The sequence below is a fragment of the Schistocerca americana genome, unplaced genomic scaffold (assembly GCF_021461395.2).
Source record: "Schistocerca americana isolate TAMUIC-IGC-003095 unplaced genomic scaffold, iqSchAmer2.1 HiC_scaffold_47, whole genome shotgun sequence".
Taxonomy (NCBI): Eukaryota; Metazoa; Arthropoda; class Insecta; order Orthoptera; family Acrididae; genus Schistocerca; species Schistocerca americana.
The window spans coordinates 1,887,501-1,893,400 of NW_025726203.1; the positions used below are offsets into that span (position 1 = coordinate 1,887,501).

The window sequence follows — 5,900 nt, forward strand, 5'->3', positions numbered from 1 at the left end:
AATCGAACCCTGATTCCCCGTTACCCGTTACAACCATGGTAGGCGCAGAACCTACCATCGACAGTTGATAAGGCAGACATTTGAAAGATGCGTCGCCGGTACGAGGACCGTGCGATCAGCCCAAAGTTATTCAGAGTCACCAAGGCAAACGGACCGGACGAGCCGACCGATTGGTTTTGATCTAATAAAAGCGTCCCTTCCATCTCTGGTCGGGACTCTGTTTGCATGTATTAGCTCTAGAATTACCACAGTTATCCAAGTAACGTGGGTACGATCTAAGGAACCATAACTGATTTAATGAGCCATTCGCGGTTTCACCTTAATGCGGCTTGTACTGGGACATGCATGGCTTAATCTTTGAGACAAGCATATGACTACTGGCAGGATCAACCAGGGAGCTGCGTCAACTAGAGCTGAGCAGCCGGCCGCCCGGGAGTGTGTCCCGGGGGCCCACGCGAACACGCAAGCGTCCGCTCAATTATTCTGCAAACAGGAGGAGGCTGAGCTCCCCTGCACCATACACCTCGAAACCCTCTCAGGTCCCGGCGGCGCGCAGCGCCGTCCTAAGTACTTGGTCGGGTTCGAGAGAGGCGCAATCGCCCGGAGTTTGGCGAGTAGACGCTTTAGGTGCGACCACCCGTGCTCCCAACTGAGCTTGCCGCTGCCGACAGAGGCCCGGGAGCGTGCTGTCGTGGCATTGCCGGCGGGAGACAACACGCGCCACCTACGGTGACCGGCAGCTCCAACGCCAGCGCCACAGAAGGACAAAAGCCCCACTTGGGTGCCGAAGCGAACTCTCCCAGCACAGCGCACGCGCCAACACGTCCGCACAGCTGCGATACAAACCACCTGCGAGAACCGCAGAGGCGACCGAGCAGCAGACGGCGTCGCGGCGCCGAGCGCCGGGCGGCGGCGCATCCTCAGCGCACACAGTCCTCAATCGGACCAGCACACTGCAGATGTCCACCGCGCTTCGCACCGGGCCCGCGAGGACCTACTTTGGCCGCACGGCGCCGCGTGCAGGGTGCGCCGGCGCGCAGCTGCGCCGCCTGCCGCCTCCGTCGGCCGGCGCGCCTGCCACTGGCCGCCCCCACCAGCCGGCTGTAGCGCGTGCGCCCACGCACCGCGCGGCCAGCACGCCGGGAGGCCCCCCCTCACCGGCCGGGGACGGTCCCACCCAGCCACCGCCGCGTATCGCTTCACACCCAGATGCCATTCACGTTCGTGGGCATGGTGGGTATCGCTGGAACAACCGGTTGGTAGCTCAACCGATCGTCGCCATCACTGATTCACCTCTAGCGAGAACAACCGCACCACAACGGTTTACCAGTTGTTCATTTGCGTAACGTCACCAGCAAACGTAGGCGTCCATCGCCATTTGCAAATTCAACGATTGTTGCATGCCTGTGTCAGGTGTCACGACACACTATGTCTGCCCACATACACGCAACAACATGTGCACGCTTCGCGAACACGTGGAAGGTGGCCCCCGTACGTATGCGATGTCCATTGCGCGAACGACTGTCAACCGGCCTCTGTCGCATGTCGCAGATGTGGAACGCAGTGCACCATGCTATCACGGTGTGTGAGAAGAGACGACTACGTCTGACAACACGCGCCACTACATCAACAGACGGCTCATGCTGATCGCCATCCAGGGCATACCACACTGCAATCCAGCTCTTATAGGGAGACGACACGTAGCTGAGTGCACAACATTTGGACCGCATGGTTCGCCGTTGTTGGCGCAGTCGTTGTACGGTCACATGTACCACGATGTATCATTCAGTACATGAGGACCAATGTGCAGTACAGTGTGTGATTTGGACGTACAACATCAGCGGACAGTTGACACAGGCCGTACCACAGCGTAGGCTAAGTGCTTCGCCATGCGAATGCCAATGAACAACTGCAAATGCCAATGAACAACTGCAAATGCCAATGAACAACTGCAAAGGGCATTGAGCATGTACGTCCTGCTGCCATCCACATTACAGTGTATAGCTGCAAGGTGTTTAACATGAAGCGATACACTGCGGACCGGGCAGTGCGAGTAGCAAACTATGTTGCGGGGGTTGCAGTTAGGCAACACTACACTAATTTAACGCGTCGTATGACAATTACAGAGCAGGTTAAGGCCCAACGTGTGTTGGGTTAAGGCCCAACGTGTGTTGGGTTAAGGCCCAACGTGTGTTGGGTTAAGGCCCAACGTGTGTTGGGTTAAGGCCCAACGTGTGTTGGGTTAAGGCCCAACGTGTGTTGGGTTAAGGCCCAACGTGTGTTGGGTTAAGGCCCAACGTGTGTTGGGTTAAGGCCCAACGTGTGTTGGGTTAAGGCCCAACGTGTGTTGGGTTAAGGCCCAACGTGTGTTGGGTTAAGGCCCAACGTGTGTTGGGTTAAGGCCCAACGTGTGTTGGGTTAAGGCCCAACGTGTGTTGGGTTAAGGCCCAACGTGTGTTGGGTTAAGGCCCAACGTGTGTTGGGTTAAGGCCCAACGTGTGTTGGGTTAAGGCCCAACGTGTGTTGGGTTAAGGCCCAACGTGTGTTGGGTTACGGCGCAATATAGGTTACATTGCGGCGCAATATAGGTTACATTGCGGCGCAATATAGGTTACATTGCGGCGCAATATAGGTTACATTGCGGCGCAATATAGGTTACATTGCGGCGCAATATAGGTTACATTGAGGCGCAATATAGGTTACATTGAGGCGCAATATAGGTTACATTGAGGCGCAATATAGGTTACATTGAGGCGCAATATAGGTTACATTGAGGCGCAATATAGGTTACATTGAGGCGCAATATAGGTTACATTGAGGCGCAATATAGGTTACATTGAGGCGCAATATAGGTTACATTGAGGCGCAATATAGGTTAGGTTAAGGCGCAATATAGGTTAGGTTAAGGCGCAATATAGGTTAGGTTAAGGTACGACATAGGTTAGGTTAAGGTACGACATAGGTTAGGTTAAGGTACGACATAGGTTAGGTTAAGGTACGACATAGGTTAGGTTAAGGTACGACATAGGTTAGGTTAAGGTACGACATAGGTTAGGTTACGGTACGACATAGGTTAGGTTACGGTACGACATAGGTTAGGTTACGGTACGACATAGGTTAGGTTACGGTACGACATAGGTTAGGTTACGGTACGACATAGGTTAGGTTACGGTACGACATAGGTTAGGTTACGGTACGACATAGGTTAGGTTACGGTACGACATAGGTTAGGTTACGGTACGACATAGGTTAGGTTACGGTACGACATAGGTTAGGTTACGGTACGACATAGGTTAGGTTACGGTACGACATAGGTTAGGTTACGGTACGACATAGGTTAGGTTACGGTACGACATAGGTTAGGTTACGGTACGACATAGGTTAGGTTACGGTACGACATAGGTTAGGTTACGGTACGACATAGGTTAGGTTACGGTACGACATAGGTTAGGTTACGGTACGACATAGGTTAGGTTACGGTACGACATAGGTTAGGTTACGGTACGACATAGGTTAGGTTAAGGTACGATATAGGTTAGGTTACGGTACGATATAGGTTAGGTTACGGTACACATTGTTGTAAGGAAAGGTTTAATGGGGGGGGGGGGGGCGGCCGGTTTGTTGATTGTGATTATAGTAAGTGGATGCCTGCGGCATCATCTGATTTGCCACGTCAGGATGCACCTTTGGCTCATGACAGGCGGCGCTCTCATTCCATGCTTGTGGCAGACGTGTGTCTTTCATTCCTGCCATTGTTTGTGTGCTGTGAGAGGAGGCAGTATTGTGATGTTGGGTGCACCCCTGTGTAGGACATGTGTGGGTGTTGGTGGCTTGGCTGAGCAATGGTGGTTGTCGGGAGGGTGGGATATTCTGTTTTCTGAGTGGACCTCCCAGTCTGGTTATGACAGTGTGGATTGTCTAATGTGGCGGAGAGGATGCACTGGGTGTTGTTCCATGCTGGTGCTTACATATTGTCTGTGTGCGTGTTACAGGCAGAGAGTAGTGCGTGATAAGAGCGTGTGGCTGACGTGTGGTTGTGATTGTGAGCAGAGTCTTTCAGTATGTATACGGACAGTTGTATATATTATCTGTATTCTGATGGCTCTATCTATTACTAATCAGCGCCGTGTATACGTTTCATGTGGTTCCCGTCGACACTGTTGTATCTCTGTACATTAGTGACACGGCGAGCGCGCTATGTAGTTACTCGTCTCGGCAGCTTCCACCGGTGTATGGCAAATGATTATGAGCAATGAGTCTAGTCGTCAATACCGATAGTGTGACGTCACATGTCTGGGGTGGGGGACGCTGCGCCCTTCCGGTGGGTCATGGCCTAGCAAGACTCTCCCCACGCAGGGGGGCTTGGACTGTCATTAACTCTTCCGAGTAATATACTTGCCGTACGTTTTTGCGACTGCGAGTGCAACGCCCACCGGTGCCGACATGGATGGAGCGCCTCCTAGCTGACCGCTCAGAGAGCAACGCGATCGCGTCTCTAGCTCGTAACTGGTACAGCTCGCAGCTCATGTATAGGGACAGCGGGAATGTCGCATATTGGAGATAACTCTGTGTACTGTGTACTTTATTGTCATTTTAATGCCTATACAATAAGCAGGCTGGCAGCAGCACAATACGCTGCTCTTCAGCCAAATGAGACAGAAGCACAAAAAACAGGAGAAAAACAGGAAAGTCACAAAATGGTGGGCGATAAAATAGGAGACACAGAGAGACAAACACGGAGCCGTTCACACTTGACGATAAACCACACTGCAAACTGTTGAGACGACGCACAGATACTGAAGAAGACGATGGCACTGGTGAACAACGGAGCATGACGGGAAACACTGAACACGAAACATGACGGCACACACAAGACACTGATGGCGGCGATCTCCGGCGCGCGAAAGTCCACGTAGCGTGTGCGAGTCCGGGGACCTGCCAAGAGTGGAACATGGGGGAGGTGGGGGGAGAGGGGAGAAAAGGATGCCAACGGCGGGGGAGACGGGGGCAAGAGGGAGAGGGACAGGGGAGGGGAGGCCCGGGGGAGAAGGGGAGAGAAAAGGAGGAGGGAGGGAAAAAGGGAGAGAAGGGAGGGAGGGTGCCCGGAGGAGCAAGCACGGGAGGAGGGCGGGAGGATCAAAGTTGGTAGGAGGGGTAGATGGAGGGGAGGAGGGCATCATCAGGTAGGGGGAGCTGGCGGAAGCCACCTTGGGAGAGGGTAAGGAGGGTGGAGAGATGGAGACCGGGTGGGACATGAGAGTACAGGCGCGGCAGCGGGCGGGGGTGGGAGAGGATCGGGGAGACGAGCGGGTGGGGAGGATCGAGTTTACGGGAGGTGTAGAGGATTCGTATCCTTTCGAGGAAGAGGAGGAGGTGAGGGAAGGAGATAAGATCATACAGGATCCGCGTGGGGGAGGGGAGACGGATGCGATAGGCAAGGCGGAGAGCATGGCGTTCAAGGAGTTGGAGGGATTTATAAAAGGAAGGGGGGGCGGAAATCCAGGCGGGATGGGCGTAACAGAGGATAGGGCGGATGAGGGACTTATAGGTGTGTAGGATGGTGGAGGGGTCCAGACCCCACGTACGGCCGGAAAGGAGCTTGAGGAGACGGAGTCGGGAACGTGCCTTGGCTTGGATTGTCTGGAGATGGGGAGTCCAGGAGAGGCGACGGTCGAGGGTGACGCCAAGGTACTTAAGGGTGGGGGTGAGAGCGATAGGACGGCCATAAACGGTGAGATAGAAATCAAGGAGGCGGAAGGAAGGGGTGGTTTTGCCTACAATGATCGCCTGGGTTTTGGAGGGATTGACCTTAAGCAACCACTGGTTGCACCAAGCAGTGAAGCGGTCAAGATGGGATTGGAGAAGGCGTTGGGAGCGTTGTAGGGTGGGGGCAAGAGCAA

General features: G+C 54.1%; 1 non-coding gene across 1 annotated transcript in view; it reads right to left on the reverse strand.

Moving 5' to 3' along the window:
• The window catches only part of LOC124584194, a 1,910-nt gene extending 1,513 nt beyond the window's left edge, over window positions 1-397 (reverse strand). The window contains exon 1 of the ribosomal RNA XR_006974597.1: window positions 1-397. This exon is cut by the window's left edge and continues 1,513 nt beyond it. This is a non-coding gene — a ribosomal RNA (small subunit ribosomal RNA).
• Window positions 398-5,900: the final 5,503 nt, after the last annotated feature.